This window comes from Sminthopsis crassicaudata, chromosome 1 (genome assembly GCF_048593235.1).
Source record: "Sminthopsis crassicaudata isolate SCR6 chromosome 1, ASM4859323v1, whole genome shotgun sequence".
In the NCBI taxonomy this organism is placed as follows: Eukaryota; Metazoa; Chordata; class Mammalia; order Dasyuromorphia; family Dasyuridae; genus Sminthopsis; species Sminthopsis crassicaudata.
Genome location: NC_133617.1, coordinates 306878112 through 306898306, shown reverse-complemented (window position 1 = coordinate 306898306; position 20195 = coordinate 306878112).

Genomic DNA, 20195 nt, shown 5'->3' with positions numbered 1-20195 from the left:
TCAGTAGTGATTTCATATGAATGGGTATAGTTTCAATTTCATCATCTGAAAATTGTCTGTTCATATCTTTGACCATTGATCAATTGGAGAATGGTTTAATTTCTTATAAATTAGGGTTAATTCTCTATATATATTGGAAATGAGCCCTTTATCAGAACTTTTATCTGTAAAAATATTTTCCCAATTTGTTACATCCATTCTAATCTTGTTTGCATTAGTTTTGTTTATACAAAAGTTTTTTTTTTTTTTAATTTGCTGTAATCAAAATCTTATATTTGGTGATTAATAATAATCTCCAGTTCTCCTTTGGTCATAAATTCCTTCCTCCCCCAAAGGTCTGACAGGTAGACTATCCTCTGTTCCTCTAATTTATTTATGATCACATTTTTTATGCCTAAATCATGGACACATTTTGATCATATCTTGGTATATGGTGTTAAGTATGGGTCCATATCTAATTTCTGCCATATTAATTTCCAGTTTTCCCAACAGTTTTTTTCAAATAATCAATTTTGGTATCTTTGGGTGTGTCAAACACTAGATTGCTATAGTTGTACCCTATTTTGTCCTGTTACCTAATCTGTTCCACTGATCAACTAGTTTATTTCTTAGCCAATACCAAATGGTTTTGGTGACTTCTGCTTTATAATAAAGTTTTAGATCAGATACAGTTAGACCACCTTCATCTGACTTTTTTTTTTCATTAATGCCCTTGAAATTCAAGACATTTTATTCTTCCATATGAATTTTGTAGGTCATTAAAATAGTTTATTGGGAGTCTGATTGGTTTAGCACTAAATAAATAGATTAATTTGGGGAGTATTGTCATCTTTATTATACTAGCTCCGCCTATCCAAGAGCAATTAATGTCTTTTCAACTATTTAAATCTGATTTTACTTTTATGGCAAGTGTTTTATACTTTTTCTCATATAATTCCTGACTTTTCTTTGGTAGATGGATTCCCAAATATTTTATACTGTTGACATTTGTTTTGAATGGAATTTCTCTTTGTATCTCTTGCTGTTGTATTTTGTTGGTGATGTATCAAAATGCTGAGGATTTAAGTGGACTTCTTTAGTATCCAGCAATTTTGCTAAAGTTCTGAATTATTTCTAATAGCTTTTTATTAGAATCTCTGGGTTTCTCTAAGTATACCATCATATCATCTGCAAAGAGTGATAGGTTGATTTCCTCATTACCTACTCTTATTCCTTTAATCTCTTTCTCCACTCTTTTTGCCGAGGCTAGCATTTCTAATACAATATTGAATAGTAATGGTGATTGTGGACAACATTGGTTCATTCATGATCTTACTGGGAAAGGTTCCAGTTTATATCCATTACATATTATGCTTACTGACAATCTTAAATATATGCTCCTGACTATTTTAAGGAATAGTCCATTTATTCCTATACACTCAAGCATTTTTAGTAGGAATGGATGTTGGATTTTATCAAATGCTTTTTCTGCATCTATTGAGATGATCATATGGTTTCAATGAATTTGATGATTAATATGGTAAAATGTAGTAATAGTTTTCCTAATATTAAACCAGCCCTGGATTCCTGGTATAAATCCTACTTGATCATAGTGTATTATCCTGGGGATGATTTTCTGAAGTCTTTTTGTTAATATCTTATTTAAGATTTTAACATCAATATTCATTAGGGAGATTGGTCTATACTTTTCTTTCTCAGTTTTCAACCTATCTGGTTTAGGTATCAGTTCTATGTCTGTGTCATAAAAGGAGTTTTGTAGTACTCCTTTATCCCCTTTTTTATAAAATAGTTTATATAGCATTGGGGCTAATTGTTCTTTAAATGTTTGGTAGAATTCATATGTAAATCCATCTGGTCCTGGGGATTTTTTCCTGGGGAGTTGATTAATAGCTTGTTCTATTTCTTTTTCTGAAATGGGACTATTTAAGCAATTTATTTCCTCCTCTGTTAATCTAGGAAGCCTATATTTTTGGAGGTAGTTATCCATTTCACTTAAGTTATCAAATTTATTAGCATAAAGTTGGGCAATGTAACTCCTTATTATTTCTCTAATTTCCTCTTCATTGGTGGAAAGATCCCCCTTTTCATTTTTAATTTATAATTTGATTTTCCTCTTTCCTTTTCCTGATCAGATTTACCAAAGGTTTATCTATTTTATTGGCTTTTTCATAAAACCAACTCTTAGTTTTATTTATTGATTCAATAGTTTTTTATTATTGTTTTTTAACTTTTAATATTATTGATTTCTCTTTTTAATTTTCAAATATGAAGTTTAGTTTTTGGTTGGAGGTTTTTTGGTCTTTTTCTAGCTTTTTAACTTGCAGGCCCAATACATTAATCTTCTCTCTCTATTTTATTCAAGTAAGCCTCTAAAGATATAAAATTTCCCTGGATTACCGTTTTAGCCGCATCCCACAAATTTTGGTATGATGTCTTATCGTCGTTATCTTGGGTGAAATTATTAATTGTTTCTATAATTTGCTGTTTCACCTAGTCATTCTTTAAAATGAGATTATTTAGCCTCCAACCACCTTTTGGTCTATTCACCCCTAACTTCTTATTGAATGTAGTTTTAATTGCATTGTGATCTGAGAAGAAGGCATTTAATATTTCTGCCTTTCTGCATTTAATTTTGAGATCTTTCTGTCACAATATATGGTCAATTTTTGTATAGGTTCCAGGAACTGCTGAGAAGAAAGTATACTCCTTTCTATCACCATTCAGTTTTTTTCCAAAGATCTGTCATAACCTAGTTTTTCTAATATTCTATTTACCTCTTTAATTTCTTTCTTATTTGTTTTGTGGTTTGATTTATTTAATTCTGAGAGTGCAAGGTTGAGATCACCCACTATTATAATTTTGCTGTCTATTTCTTCTTGCAACTCTCTTAACTTTTGCTTTAGGAAGTTAGATGCTATACCACTTGGTGCATATATGTTTAGTATTGATATGGCTTCATTATTTATGCTACCTTTCAGCAGGATATAGTTTCCTTCCTTATCTTTTTTAACGAGATCTACTTCTGCTTTTGCTTGATCTGAGATAAGGATAGCTACCCCTGCTTTTTTGGCTTTACCTGAAGCATAATAGGCTCTGTTCCAACCTTTTACCTTTACTCTGTATGTATCTCCCTGCTTTAAGTGTGTTTCCTGTAGGCAACATATTGTAGGGTTCTGCTTTTTGATCCAATCTGCTATCCGTCTCCGTTTGATGGGATCGTTCAACCCATTTACATTTACAGTTAAAATTACTAATTCTGTATTTCCTGCCATCGTATTATGCCCAGATTATGCTTTTTTCCCTTGACCTCCCTGAACCCTTTCCCCCATATTTAATTTATAGACCTTACTTGTGATGTGTAATCCTCCCTTTTTAGTATCCCTCCCCCCTCCCTTTAATTCCTTTCCCATTTCTTGTACCCTTTCCTTATTCTCCTTTTCTTTTTTCCCTTTTCCTTTCCCTCCTTTTAACGAGGTGAGAGAGGATTCTCTGAAAAACAAATATGTCAATTATTTACTCTTTGAGCCTACTCTGATGAGAGTAAGATTCACACAATATTTCTCCCCCTCTCTAAGTTCCCTCATATGTGGTAGATTTTCTATGTCTCTTCCTCAGATATACTTCCCCTCTTTTTGTCTCTCCCTTTTTGTGATAGTATCCCCTACCCTTTACTACTTCCCTTTTTTATATTATATCAGTAAAATCAAATTATCCCTGTGGACTTTCTATATATCCACAACAGAAATACAGTTCTCAAGAGTTCTTTTTACCTTTTTCTGTTTCTCTTCAATCTTGTAGTCTTGTGGATATAGATTTTTTTTTTTTTTTTGTTTAAGTCTAGTTTTTTTCTTAGAAACAAATGGAATTCCTCTGGTTCATTAAATGTCCATCTTCTTCCATGGAAGAAAATGCTTTCACTTATCTGGGTAGTTTATTCTTTGTTGCATTCCAAGGTCTTTTCCCTTTCAGAATATCAGATTCCAGGCCCTTTGATCCTTTAATGTGGAGGCAGCCAGATCTTGAGTGACCCTTATTGTGGCATCTTGATATTTGAATTTTTTTTTCCTAGTTGCTTGCAATATTTTTTCCTTAGTCTGGTAGTTCTGCATCTTAGCCACAATGTTCCATGGAATTCTTTTTTTAGGGTCTTTTTCAGAAGGTGTTCGATTGATTCTTTCAATGCCTATTTTCCCTTCTGTTTCTATTAACTCTGGACAGTTCTCTTTGATGATTTTCTGTAAAATAGAATCTAGGCTCCTTTTTACATCATAATTTTCAGGAAGTCCAATGATCCTCAGATTGTCTCTCCTAGATCTATTTTCCAGGTCTATAGATTTTCCCAGAAAATATTTGACATTGTTCTCCAGCTTTTCATTTTATTTTTGTTTGTTTGACTGATTCTTGGTTTCTCAATGAATCATTCATTTCTATTTGTTCAGTCCTGATTTTTAATGAGTTATTTTCTTCATTCAAATTTTTTAGATCTTTTTGTATATGTTCAATTGAGTTTTTAAATGAATTATTTACCTCTGTTAATTTTTTTTTCCATTTCACTATTTTTTTTTTTTTTTGTGAATTATTTTCTTTTTTCAAATCACAAATCGTAATTTCTTGGGAATTTTTTATCTTCCAATTCAGAAATTCTACTTTCCTGTGATTTTTTTAATCTTTTCTAATTCACAAATTTTGTTTCCCTGCACCTCCTGTGAATTCTTTATTTTTTCCAACTCAAATTTCAGGATGTTGTTATTCTCTCTCATAGCTTCTCTTTCCTTTCCCCATTTTTTTCAAACTCTCTTAACTTTTTAATTGTCTCTTCTAGGAGAAAATCATGTGATTGGGGGAAATTCATTCCCCTTTATGGTGTTATCTGGAGACTCTCTGCTGTTAGCCTCCTCTGGGTTGGATACCCACTCTTTCTCTGTGTAGAATGTGTCGTTCTCTTCAGCTTCTTACTCATTGTTAACACTCTGTGGGGGATCTGCTCTTGGGGTAAGAAACGGATGGATGCCACAGTCCTGTGTCTGGGCTAAGAGAGAGCTCTGGGAGAGAGTTCCCCTCCCCCCTCCCTGGAAATACTTCAGAGTTGTTTAGCATGGCTGAGCTGGGAGGAGTGCCCAGTGAAGGACCCCCGCTGTGTGACCTATTGACTGCCCTGAGTTTTAAGGCTGAATACTGAAAGCATCACAAACCCCAGCCAAAGCCTCCCGTGGGGCTGTGGATATTAGCAACTGATGCAAAAAGCCCCTGTGCTCAAACTGGAAGTATCTGCCTGGAAACCAAAGTCCTTGCTTTGGAGTTTCTACTTCTCTGGGAGTTCTGCTGCTGCTAAAATTCCACTGCCTCAGGCTGAGCTCAGCACTGTTGATTAGAGGCTGCTCCAGACTGTGTCCCCAGCTGTTCAGGATTTTAACTGCCCCAAGGAAAACCCTAGACAACAGAAGGCGTCTGCACAGCCAAGCCTAGATAGGTATTAGGTCACTTCTGGATTGGGGTGATTCTAGGATCTCTTTATATTTTAATGTAGCTTGATTTCTCTTCTGATCTGCTGTTTTATAAGCAAAGTAGAGCTATCAGCCTGTGCCATATTCATCTATCTCAGTGGCTTCCCTGATTCCCAGTGTTCTCCCCAGCCTGTCTGGCACAGTGTGCTAGCTCTTAGTCCAACCCTGTCTGTGATGATCTTTTTTTTTTTTTTTTTTTTTTTTACTCCCCTCTGAACCGACCTTTTCTTTTGAAATTCCCAATTCTCTTCAGCTGGTAAGTTGTGCTTCTAATCCTTGTGTTTTTTATCAGTCCAGTGTTATTTTTGAGGCTGAATTAACTAGTTAATTGATGGAAGAAGGGAGCTTACAAATTTGGGTGTACCTTCTCTGCCATCTTGGCTCCACCTGATTTGGAGCATCTTTTCATATGACTAGAAATAGTTTCAATTTCTTCATCTGAGAATTGTCTGTTCATATCCTTTGATCAATTGGAGAATGGCTTGATTTCTTATAAATTGGAGTCAATTCTTTATATGTTTTGGAAATGAGGCCTTTATCAGAACCTTTGACTGTAAAAATGTTTTCCCAGTTTATTGATTCCCTTCTAATTTTATATGAGTTAGTTTTATTTGTACAAAAAACTTTTCAATTTGATATAATCAAAGTTTTCTATTTTGTGATCAGTAATAATCTCTAGATCTTCTTTGGACATAAATTCATTCCTCTTCCATAGGTCTAAGAGGTAAACTATCCTATGTTCCTCCAATTTATTTATAATCTCATTCTTTATGGGTCATGAATCCATTTTGACCTGATTTTGGTGTAAGGTGTTAAGTGTGGGTCAATGCCTAGTTTTTCCCATATTAGATTCCAATTTTCCCACCAATTTTTTTCAAGCATTGAGTTCTTATCCCAAAAGCTAGGATCCTTGGGTTTATCAAACACTAGAATATTAAAGTTATTGATTATTTTATCCTTTGAGCCTAACCTATTCCAATGATGAACTAGTCTATTTCTTAGCCAGTACCAAATGGTTTTGGTAACCACTGTTTTATAATATAATTTTAGATCCGGTACAACTCCGTCAACTTCATTTGATTTTTTTTTTCATTAATTCCCTTGAAATTCTTGACTTTTTGTTTCTCAATATGAACTTTATTGTTATTTTTTTTCTAGGTCATTAGAATAGTATTTGGGGAATCTGATTGGTATAGTGCTAAATAAATAGATTAGTTTAGGTAGTATTGTCATCTTTATTATATTTTTTTTGGCCTATCCAAGAGCATTTAATATTTTTCCAATTTGTTAGATCAGACTTAATTTGTGTGGCAAGTGTTTTATAGATTTGCTCATATAGTTTCTAATTTTCCCTTGGCAGATAGATTCCTAAATATTTTATACTATCAGTATTTGCTTTAAATGGAATTTCTCTCTGTAACTCTTATTGTTGGATTTTGTTAGTGACATATAAGAATGATGATGATTTATTTGGGTTTATTTTTTATCCTGTAACTTTGCTAAAGGTGTGGATTGTTTTTAATAGCATCATTATATCATAAGCAAAGAGGGATAATTTGGTTTCCTCATTACCTACTATAATTCCTGTGATCTCTTCCTCAACTCTTATTGCTGAGGTTAGGATTTCTAATGCAATATTGAATAGTAATGTTGATAGTGGGAAACCTTGTTTCACTCCTGATCTTATTGGGAATGGTTGCAATTTATCCCCATTGCATATGATGCTTACTGATGTTTTAAAGTAGATGCCACTGATTATTTTTTTTGTTTGTTTTTTTTTTTTCTTTTTCTTTTTTTTTTTTATTTTATATATATATATATATATATATTTTATAATATTATCCCTTGTATTCATTTTTCCAAATTACCCCCCCTCCCTCTATTTCCTCCCCCCGATGACAGGCAATACCATACATTTTACATGTGTTACAATATAGTCTAGGTACAATACATGTGTGTGAATATCATTTTCTTGTTGCACAATAAACATTAGAATCCGAAGGTACATGCAACCTGGGCAGACAGATATTAGTGCTAACAATTTTCATTCCGCTCCCAGTGTTTCTTCTCTGGGTGTAGCTACCTCTGTCCATCATTGATCAACTGGAAGTGAGTTGGATCTTCTTTATGTTGAAGATTTCCACTTCCATCAGAATACATCCTCATACAGTATTGTTGTTGAAGTGTACAGCGATCTTCTGGTTCTGCTCATTTCACTCAGCATCAGTTGATTTAAGTCTCTCCAGGCCTCTCTGTATTCCTCCTGCTGGTCATTTCTTACCGAGCAATAATATTCCATAACCTTCATATACCACAATTTACCCAACCATTCTCCAACTGATGGACATCCATTCATCTTCCAGTTTCTAGCTACAACAAAAAGAGCTGCCACAAACATTTTGGCACATATATGTCTCTTTCCGCTCTTTAGTATTTCTTTGGGATATAATCCCAGTAGTAGCGCTGCTGGGTCAAAGGGTATGCACAGTTTGATAACTTTTTGGGCATAATTCCAGATTGCTCTCCAGAATGGCCGGATTCTTTCACAACTCCACCAGCAATGTATTAGTGTCCCAATTTCCCCACATCCCCTCCAACATTCATCATTATTTGTTCCTGTCATCTTAGCCAATCTGACAGGTGTGTAGTGGTATCTCAGAGTGGTCTTAATTTGCATTTCTCTGATCAGTAGTGATTTGGAACACTCTTTCATGTGAGTGGATATAGTTTCAATTTCTTCCTCTGAGAATTGTCTGTTCATATCCTTTGACCATTTATCAATTGCAGAATGGTTCGGTTTCTTATAAATTAGGGTCAGTTCTCTATATATTTTGGAAATGAGACCTTTATGAGAAACTTTAACTTTAAAAATATTTTCCCAATTTGTTACTTCCCTTCTAATCTTGTTTGCATTAGTATTATTTGTACAGAAACTTTTTAGTTTGATGTAATCAAAATCTTCTATTTTGTGATCAATAATGATCTCTAGTTCTCCTCTGGTCATAAATTCCTTCCTCCTCCACAAGTCTGAGAGGTAGATTATCTTCTGTTCCTCTAATCTATTTATTATCTCCCTCTTTATGCCTAAATCATGGACCCATTTTGATCTTATCTTGGTATATGGTGTTAAGTGTGGATCCATATCTAATTTCTGCCATACTAATTTCCAGTTTTCCCAACAGTTTTTTCCGAATAATGAATTTTTATCCCTAATGTTGGAATCTTTGGGTTTGTCAAAGATTAGATTGCTATAGATGTACCCTTTTTTGTCCTTTGTATCTAATCTGTTCCACTGATCTACCGGTCTATTTCTTAGCCAATACCAAATGGTTTTGGTGACTGCTGCTATATAATATAGTTTAGATCAGGTACACTTAGACCACCTTCCTCTGAGTTTTTTTTCATTAGTTCCCTTGCAATTCTTGACCTTTTATTCTTCCATATGAATTTTGTTGTTATTTTTTCTAGGTCATTAAAATAGTTTCTTGGGAGTCTGATTGGTATAGCACTAAATAAATAGATTAGTTTGGGGAGTATTGTCATCTTTATTATATTTGCTCGGCCTATCCAAGAGCACTGAATGTCTTTCCAATTATTTAAATCTGATTTTATTTTTGTGGCAAGTGTTTTGTAATTTTTCTCATATAATTCCTGACTTTTCTTTGGTAGATGGATTCCCAAATATTTTATACTCTCAACATTTGTTTGGAATGGAATTTCTCTTTGTATCTCTTGCTGTTGCATTTTGTTAGTGATATATAAAAATGCCGAGGATTTATGTGGATTTATTTTGTATCCTGCCACTTTGCTGAAATTTTGAATTATTTCTAGTAGCTTTTTAGCAGAGTCTTTGGGGTTCTCTAAGTATACCATCATGTCATCTGCAAAAAGTGATAGTTTAATTTCCTCATTTCCTACTCTAATTCCTTGAATCTCTTTCTCGGCTCTTATTGCCGAGGCTAGCGTTTCTAGTACTATATTGAATAGTAATGGTGATAGTGGGCAACCTTGTTTCACTCCTGATCTTACTGGGAAAGGTTGCAGTTTATTTCTATTGCATATTATGCTTACTGAAGGTCTTAAATATATGCTCCTGATTATTCTAAGGAATAGTCCATTTATTCCTATACTCTCAAGAGTTTTTAGTAGGAATGGATGTTGGATTTTGTCAAATGCTTTTTCTGCATCTATTGAGATGATCATATGGTTCTTATTAATTTGATTATTAATATGGTCAATTATATTAATAGTTTTCCTAATATTAAACCAGCCCTGCATTCCTGGAATAAATCCTGCTTGATCATAGTGTATTATCTTGGAGATGATTTTCTGAAGTCTTTTTGCTAATATCTTATTTAAGATTTTAGCATCAATATTCATTAAGGAGATTGGTCTATAATTTTCTTTCTCAGTTTTCGATCTACCAGGTTTAGGTATCAGTACCATGTCTGTGTCATAAAAGGAGTTTGGTAGGACTCCTTCATCCCCTATTTTTTCAAATAATTTATATAACATTGGGGCTAATTGTTCTTTAAATGTTTGGTAGAATTCACATGTGAATCCATCTGGCCCTGGGGATTTTTTCCTGGGGAGTTGATTAATAGCTTGTTCTATTTCTTTTTCTGAAATGGGACTATTTAAGCAATTTATCTCCTCCTCTGTTAATCTAGGGAGCCTATATTTTTGGAGAAAGTCATCCATTTCACTTAAGTTATCAAATTTATTGGCATAAAGTTGGGCAAAGTAACTCCTTATTATTTCTCTAATTTCCTCTTCATTGGTGGAAAGATCCCCCTTTTCATTTGTAAGACTATCAATTTGATTTTCCTCTTTCGTTTTTTTTGATCAAATTTACCAAAGGTTTATCTATTTTATTGGCTTTTTCATAAAACCAACTCTTGGTTTTATTTATTAATTCAATAGTTTTTTTACTTTCAATTTTATTGATTTCTCCTTTTAATTTTTGTATTTTGAGTTTAATTTTTGGTTGGGGGTTTATAATTTGGTCTTTTTCTAGCCTTTTAAGTTGTAAGCCCAATTCGTTAATCTTCTCTTTCTCAATTTTCTTCAAATAAGCCTCTAAAGATATAAAATTTCCCCTTATTACTGCTTTAGCTGCATCCCAAAGATTTTGATATGATGTCTCATCATTATCATTATCTTGGGTGAAATTGTTAATTGTTTCTATAATTTGCAATTTCACCCAGTCATTCTTTAAGATGAGATTATTCAGTTTCCAATTACTTTTTGGTCTATTTACCCCTAACTTTTTACTGAATGTAGCTTTTTATTGCATTGTGATCTGAGAAGAAGGCATTTATTATTTCTGCCTTCCTACATTTAATTTTGAGATCTTTATGTCCTAATATATGGTCAATTTTTGTATAGGATCCATGAACTGCTGAGAAGAAAGTATATTCCTTCCTATTGCCATTCAGTTTTCTCCAAAGGTCTATCATACCTAGTTTTTCTAATGTTCTATTTACTTTTTTAATTTCTTTCTTGTTTATTTTGTGGTTTGATTTGTCTAAATCTGAGAGTGCAAGGTTGAGATCTCCCACTATTATAGTTTTACTGTCTATTTCTTCTTGCAGTTCTCTTAACTTTTCCTTTAGAAAGTTAGATGCTATACCACTTGGTGCATATATGTTTAGTATCGATATGGCTTCATTATTTATGCTACCTTTCAGCAGGATATAGTTTCCTTCCTTATCTTTTTTAACGAGATCTACTTCTGCTTTTGCTTGATCTGAGATAAGGATAGCTACCCCTGCTTTTTTGGCTTTACCTGAAGCATAATAGGCTCTGTTCCAACCTTTTACCTTTACTCTGTATGTATCTCCCTGCTTTAAGTGTGTTTCCTGTAGGCAACATATTGTAGGGTTCTGCTTTTTGATCCAATCTGCTATCCGTCTCCGTTTGATGGGATCGTTCATCCCATTTACATTTACTGTTAAAATTACTAATTCTGTGTTTCCTGCCATCGTATTATCCCCAGATTATGCTTTTTTCCCTTGACCCCCCTGATCCCCCTCCCCGATATTTAATTTACAGACCCCCCCTTGTGACGCGCAATCCTCCCTCTTTTTTTTTTTTTAGGATCCCTCCCCCCTCCCTCCAAGTCCCTTCACTTATTCTCCTTTTCCTTTTCCCTTTTCCTCTCCCCCCTTTTAATGAGGTGAGAGAAAATTCTCTGAAAAACAAATATGTTAATTATTTACTCTTTGAGCCTCTTCTGATGAGAGTAAGATTCACACAATGATTCTCCCCCTCACTAAGTTCCCTCAGATATGGTGTATTTTCTATGTCTCTTCCTGGGATGTAGTTTCCCTCTTTTTATCACTCCTTCCCCTTTTTCTGAACCGACCTCCTTCCCTTTACTACACCCCCCTTTTTTTCTTTTATATCAGTAAAATCAAATTATCCTTGAGTATTTTTTATATACCCACAACAGAGTTACAGTTCTCAAGGGTTCTGTGTACCTTTTTCTGTTTCTCTTCAGTCTTGTGGATGTAGATCAAATTTTTTGTTTAAGTCTGGTTTTTTTCTTAGAAACATATAGAATTCCTCTGTTTCATTGAATGACCATCTTCTTCCATGGAAAAAGATGCTAAACTTAGCTGGGTAGTTCATTCTTGGTTGCAGTCCTTGATCTTTTGCCTTTCGGAATATCAGGTTCCAGGCCCTTCTATCTTTTAATGTGGAGGCAGCTAGATCTTGGGTGACCCTTATTGTGGCACCTTGGTATTTAAATTGTTTTTTTCTAGCTGCTTGCAGGATTTTCTCCTTTGTGTGGTAATTCTGCAGCTTAGCCACAATATTCCGTGGTGTTCTTTTTTTAGGGTCTATTTCAGAAGGAGTTCGATGAATTCTTTCCACATCTACTTTCCCTTCTGTTTCTATTATCTCTGGACAGTTCTCTTTGATAATTTCCTGTAAAATAGAATCTAGGCTCTTTTTTTGTTCATAGTTTTCTGGAAGTCCAATGATCCACAGATTATCTCTCCTAGATCTATTTTCCAGGTCTATAGATTTTCCCAGTAAGTATTTGACGTTGTTCTCCAGCTTCTCATTTTTTTTGTTTTGTTTGACTGATTCTTGGGTTCTCTGTGAATCATTCATTTCTATTTGTTCCATCCTGACTTTTAAGGAGTTATTTTCTTCTTTCACAGTTTTTCGTTCTTTTTGTAAATGCCCAATTTCGTTTTTAAATGAATTATTTTGCTCTATTGAATTTTTTTCCATTTCCCTAATTTTTTTTTTGAGAATTATTTTCTTTTTCCAATTCAGAAATTCTATTTTCCTGAGACTTTTTTATCTTTTCCAATTCAGAAATCCTACTTTCCTGTGTTTTTTTAACCTTTTCTAATTCACTAATTTTGTTTCCCTGCATCTCCTGTGAATTCTTTATTTTTTCCAACTCCAATTTCAGGACGTTGTTATTCTCTATCATAACTTCCCTTTCCTTTCCCCATTTTTCTTCGATCTCCCTCAATTTTTTAAGAGCTTCTTCTAGGAGAGAGTTATGTGATGGGGGGCAGGAATCGTTCCCCTTTAGGTTGTTGTCTGCTGATTCTCTGCTGTCAACTTCCTCGGGGTTGGATACCCGCTCTTTCTCTGTATAGAAGGAATCTATAGTTTTTCTAGCTTTTTTGCTCATACTTAAAAAAATGTTTTGGGGTCTGTCCCTGGGGTAGGAAATTATTTACTTCTTTACCAGCTTCCTCCCAGACTGGATGGATGCAGCGGCCCCTGCGCCTGAGCTAAGAGAGAGCTCTGGGAGAGAGTTCCCCACCCCCTCTCTGGAAGTGCCTCAGAGGTGATTAGCACTACTGTGCTTCGAGGGCTTAGAATAGTGAAGACAGCACGAAGCCCAGCCTATGTGTCCGGGTGGGGAGTGGATGTCTGCAGCAGGTGACGTGAGAAGCCCCTGTGCTCAAACTGGAAGTGTCTGCCAGAAACCGTGGTCCCTAGTTCAAAGGTTCCACTTCTCTGGGACTTCCTGGAGCTGAGTTCCACTCCCTCCAGCTAAGCTAGGCAGTGTGTGTTGCCTTGGGCCGTATCCACCCACTTGTCAATCTCTTAACTATTCTCAGGAGGTAGCTGAGGCCACACCCCCTGGTGCCAAGAGTTCTGCTGAGTCACCCCCAAGATCGGGGAAAATCTAATTTGAGTTTTAAAATATTTTGGCTTTCTCTTCTGAACTGCTAAATAATTAGCAGAGAAGAGCTAACAGCCTGTGCCAGATTCCTTTACCTCAGTGGCTTCTCTGATCCCACAGCCCTTCCCAGCCTAATGGGCGCAGTGTGCCCCTACCCCACCGTCTGTGCTGGTCTCTCTTATTCCTCCCCTGAGAACTGACCTTTCCTGTTGAAACTCCAGATTCTCTTCAGCTGGTAAATCGTGCTTCCAGTCCTTGTGGTATCTATCAGTCCTGAGCTAATTCTGAGACTTAATTTATCTAATTGGTTGCGAGGGAGTGAGGACGTTCACTGAGTCGTGTGTTTCTTCTCCGCCATCTTGGCTCCGCCCTGCCACTGATTATTTTAAGGAAAAATCCATTAATTCCTATACACTCAAGTGTTGTTGTTGTTGTTGTTGTTGTTGTTGTTGTTTTTAATAGGAATGGATGTTAGATTTTATCAAATGCTTTTTCTGCCTCTATTGAGATGATCATATGGTTTTTAATATGGCCAATTATACTGATAGTTTTCCTAATATTGAATCACCCCTGCACTCCTGTTATAAATCATACTTGATCATGTAGTATTATCCTGGTCATGATTTTCTTTAGTTTTTTTGCTAATATCTTTTTTAAGATTTTAGCATCAATATTCACAAGGGAGATTACTCTGTAGTTTTCTTTCTCCATTTTCAACCTACCTGGTTTGGGATCAGTACCATGTCTGTGCCATAAAAGAAGTTTGGTAGGACTCCTTCATTCTGTATTTTTTCAAATAGTTTTTATAGCATTGGGGCTAATTGTTCTTTGAATGTCAGGTAGAATTTGCATGTAAAACAATCTGGTCCTGGAGATTTTTTCTTAGGGACTTGATTAATAGCTTGTTCTATTTTTTTTAATGGGATTATTTAAGGAATTTACTTCCTCCTCTGTTAATCTGGGAAGGCTATATTTTTGGAAGTAGTCATTCATTTCACTTAGGTTATCAAATTTTGGGGAATAAAGTTGGGCAAAGTAACTCCTTATTATTTCTCAAATTTCCTCTTCATTGGTGGAAATTTCCCCATTTCAGTTTTTAAGACTAACAATTTAATTTTCCTCTCTCTTTTGTCTAATCAGATTTACCATAGTTTTATTTATTTTACTGTTGTTGCATTTTTCATAAAACCAACTTTTAGTTTTATTGATTAGTTCAATAGTTTTGAGATCTTTATGTTCTAATATATAGTCAATTTTTGTATAGGTTCTATGAACTGCTGAGAAGAAAGTATACTCCTTTCTGTCACTATTCAGTTTTCTCCAAATATCTATCATACCTAGTTTTTTTTTTTCTAATGTTCTATTTAACTCTTTAATTTCTTTCTTATTTGTTTTGTGGTTTGATTTATCTAATTCTGAGAGTGCAAGGTTGAGATCTCCTACTATTATAGTTTTGCTGTCTATTTCTTCTTGCAATTCTCTTAGCTTCTCCTTTAGGAAGTTAGATGCTATACCACTTGGTGCACATATGTTTAGTATTAATATTTCTTCATTGTCTATGCTACCCTTTAGCAGGATATAATTTCCTTCTTTATATCTTTTTATTAGATCAATTTTTTTCTTTTGCTTGATCTGAGATAAGGATGGCTACCCCTGCTTTTTTGACTTCACCTGAAGCATAATAGATTCTGCTCCAGCCTTTTTCCTTTACTCTGTATGTATCTCCCTGCTTTTAATGTGTTTCCTGTAAACAACATATTGTAGGGTTCTGACTTTTGATCTAGTCTACTATCAGCCTCCGTTTAATGGGAGAGTTCATCCCATTCACATTTACAGCTAAAATTACTAATTCTGTATTTCCTGACATCATATTATCCCCTAATTATGCTTTTTTCCTTGCCCTCCTGAACCCCTTCACCAGTATTTAACTTATAGGCCCTACTTGTGTCATGAAAGTATCCCTCCCTCCTCCCTTTAATTCCCTTCCCCTTTATTGTACCCTTCCCTTATTATTCTTTTCCTTTTCCCTTTTCCTCTCCTACTTTTTAATGAGGTGAGAGAGAATTCTATGTAAAACAAATATGTCAATTATTTTCTCATTGAGCCAATTCTGACGAGAGTATGATTCACACAATACCCCACCCCTCTAAATTCCCTCAGATATTATAAGTTTTCTTTGCCTCTTCCTGGGATGTAATTTCCTTTTTCTTATCTCCCCTTTTCCCATTTTCTACCCCTTTCCATTTCTACTTCCCTTTTTTATGTTATATCAGTAAAATAAAATTATACATATGGTCTTAATGTATATCCAAAACAGAAATATAGTTCTTAAGAGTTGCTTTTACCTTTTTCTGCTTCTCTTGAGTTCTATGTTTGGAGATCAATTTTTTTTTTTTTTTTTTTTTTTTAGAACTGTTTTTTTCCTTACAAATAAAATCCATCTATTTCATTAAATGTCCATCTTCTTCCATGGAAAAAAATGCTAAACTTAGCTGGGTAGTTTATTCTTGGCTGCATTCAGAGTTCTTTTGCCTTTTGGAATATCAGATTCCAGGCCCAGTCCCTTCAATCCTTTAATGTGGAGGCAGCCAGATCTTCAGTGACCCTTATTGTGGCACTTTGCTATTTGAATTATTTTTTTCCTGTCCTTGTAATATTTTTTCCTTAGTCTGATAGTTCTGAAGTTTGGCCACAATATTCCATGGAGGGTTTTTTTTTTTGTTTTTTTTTTTTGTTTGTTTTTTTTTGTTTTTAATGATCTTTTTTAGAAGGTGTTTGATGAATTCTTTCAATTCCTATTTTACCTTCTGATTTTATTACATCTGGGCAATTCTCTTTGATGATTTTCTGTAAAATAGAATCTAGGCTCTTTTTTTCATCATAACTTTTGGGAAGTCCAATAATCCTCAAATTATCTAGATATATTTTCCAGGTCTGTCATTTTGGCAAGTAGATAGCTGACATTCTTCTCTAGATTTTCATTTTTTTTAGTTTTGCTTGACTGATTCTTGGTGTCTCAGTGAATAATTCATTTTTATTTGTTCAGTTCTGATTTTTAATGAGTTCTTCATTAGCACGAATTTTAATTCTTTTTGTATATGTCCAATTGAGTTTTTAAATGTTTTGTTTTGCTCTATAGAATTTTTTTTTCCATTTCACTATTTTTTTTATTTTTTATTCTTTTTTTTTCTTTCTTTCTTCTTCTTCTTCTTCTTCTTCTTATTATTATTATTATTATTATTGTTATTGAGTTATTTTCTTTTTTCAATTCACAAATCCTACTTTCTTGGGAATTCTTTATCTTTTCCAATTCACAAATCCTACTTTCCCAGGATATTTTAATCATTTCCAATTCACAAATTCTGTTTCCCTGCACTTCCTGGAAATTCTTTATCTTTTCCAATTCACATTTCAAGATGCTGTTATTCTTTTACATAGTTTCTCTTTCCTTTCCCCATTTTTATTCTAACTTTCTTTTGAGATTTTTAATAGTCTTTTCTAGGAGAGAGTTATGTCATGGGGGCCCAGTAACATTACCCTTCAGGGTATTATCTAGAGCCTGTCTGTTATTAGTCTCCTCGGGGTTGCAAACCTACTCTCTTTCTGTAGAGAAGCTATTTATCATCCTTTTAATCATTTTACTCATTTTTAAAAACTTATACGGTCTGCTTTCAGGGCAAGGAGGTTACCAGCTTCTTATGGCTGCAAAGGTAAGAGGGTGGGAGAAAGTTTCCCTTCCAATAGAAGTGATTCAGAGCTGGTTATCAAGGATGAGTTGTGGAAGTGCCCAGTGAAGAGCCCAGGCTCTATGGCCTTGTCACTGCCCTGAGGATAGGCTGAACATTGAAACTGTCATAACCCCAGGCCAAAGCCCATCATTGGGCGGTGGATATTAGCAGCTGACCAGTGAATAGCCCTGGAGTGCAAACTGGAAGTGTCTCTTTCCCTGAGGAAGCATAGTCACTGCTGCAGGAATTTCACTGCTGTGCAAGTTCTACTGCCTCAGGCTGAGCCCCCTACTGTGCAGATTAGAGGCTTCCCCGGGCTGTGTCCCCCTGCCTTGAAGGTTGTGAACTGCCCCAAGGAATAGCCCCATAAAGCAGAATGGGGCTGCACAGCTGTGCTGGGATCTGTGCTGAGTTTCTTCCAGTTTTGGGTGGCCAGACTATACATTCTGGTGTTTTTTAAAGTGGCTTTGATTTCTGTGCTTATTTGCTGCTTTGCAAGTAAAGTAAAGCAATCAGCCTATGCCAGAGTTATCTGTCTCTATAGCTCTTCTAACCCCAGAGGCCTTCCTAGCCTGATCTACCACAATATGCTAGCATAGTTCTATCACTGCCTGCATTAGTCTTCCCCCCCCCTTAAGACAGACCTTTTCTGATGAAATTCCAAATTCTCTTCAGCTAATAAGTTGTTGTACTTCTAATGTTAGTGGGTTTTATCAGTCAAGCACTATTTTTGAGGCTGAATTAAATAGTTGGTAGTGAGGGAATTAGAGAGCTCAGAATTTACTTGTGACTTCTCCACCATCTTGACTCCACCCCCCCATAGACTTTTGATGGAGAGAGCCATCTGCACCCAGAGAAAGGACTGTGAGGATTAAATGTGAATCACAACATAGTATTTTCATTTTTTGTTGCTGTTTGCTTGCATTTTGTTTTATTTCTCTTTTTTCTTTTTGATCTGATTTTTCTTGTACAGCATGATAATTGTGGAAATATGTACAGAAGAATTACATATGCTTTAAATATATTGGATTACTTGTTGTCAAGGAGAGAGAATGAGAGGACAGGAAGGAGAAAATAAAATTTGGAACACAAGGCTTTACAAAAGTAGATGTTGAAAACTACACATATATTTTGAAAATAAAGCCATTTATAAAAATTTTGAAAATCCTCAAAAAATCATCCAAAAAAACCTTGTAATTATGAACATTTATAAGAAACAATGGATATAAAGAATTCAGAAAAAAATAAAATTAAAAAGAAACTATGAGGAGAAGAAATAACTTTCAAAAATATTAGTTGAAAGTGGGAAAATAGAAAGATTGCTAGATTTGAAGTTGGAGAAACTAAACGTGAATTTTAAGTCAACCACTTTAATACCTGTGTGACATGTACAATTTGATAAAACTATTTGGGACTCCATTTCCTATCGTGATTTCTTAGGGCCCTTCCATCTTTAAAGCCATGAGTCTGTGAAGTTCTATAAATTAAACTTTTTTTTTTCTTTTTCTTTTTTTTTTTTTTCCCATTGACATTCTTGATAATTTCAGGATAGTTCATTTTAATCCTTGATTGATCTTCAGTTGAAAGTCATTCACAATACCTCAGATGTAAGTTGTTCTGTCTTCCTTCTTACACAGCCAGATTTTCTTTTAAGTAGCTAGTGATTGATGATTTAAAAGTAAAGATTAAAATGAACCAAAATATCATCTCATTTCCAGAAATTCTTGATAATTTGTAAAGTAAAATATCCTCCAACATTACACATAATCACTTACCAAGTTTTATAAGTATAAATTGTATGTTTCAAGTTTTTTGTAAAGCTGGGCCCTCCTGCTTTTATCACTAAGATTTTTCATTTGACAATACTGATATCAAACTTACAGTGAGCAGACTTCATGATTAGAACATAATGCAGAGTAAAGAGAGTGGAAACATTGATTTGTAATAAAAGGGGAAGTGACTCCATAAAGATAAATGAGACAAACAGGTGGCAAGCAATATCTCCATTTTATGGACTAAGAATGTGAGACCCAAAGAAATTATCTTGTTCTCTAAAATCCAAAAGCCTGGAAAAAGTAGACTGTTGCATTTTAGCTCTTACCAAATGACTATTAGTGTTCACCTTTTATAATTATAATGGACATTTAGATAGCATATAGATGAATAAGTCATTTATATAATTTACCAGATGCTTATTTTGAAACAAATACTGACTGGATTAAGAGCTAGGAATAGAAGAAAGTAAGAAAAATATAAAAAATAAAAAATACAAGGTATCTTCCAAGGAAATCACATTCTAAAGAGAGAGATAAATATGTCCAATTAATAACTCTTGCTAAAAGACATTTGTCACTGTGACAAGTAGTAATGACTGTGTAGAACATGTATAATGTAAATGAAATAAATAAAATCTCATGGAGAAGATGTGATTTGTCATAAGACTTGAAGTCATCCAAGAAAACAAGAAGAAAAACTGAAGGGAGAATATTTCAAGTACTTCAGACAGCCAAGAAAAAAAGATATAGAGTCCAGAGATCAAGTATTGTATAAGAAAAACAGCAATCAGTCCCCTGTAGTTAGATTGTTGAATATATGCAGAGGAGTCAAGTGTAAGGTAGAACAGAAAGAGAACAAATTGCAAAAGCCTTTAAATGTCAAATAGATAATTCTACATAAGAATGTTGGGATTGTCAGAAACCACTAAGTTTTTTTGGTATGGAAATTACTTTGTACTTTAGGATAAATAAGTTGGCAGCTTAATGAAGGATAGACTGAAGTAGGGATAGAAACTAGAGTTAGGAC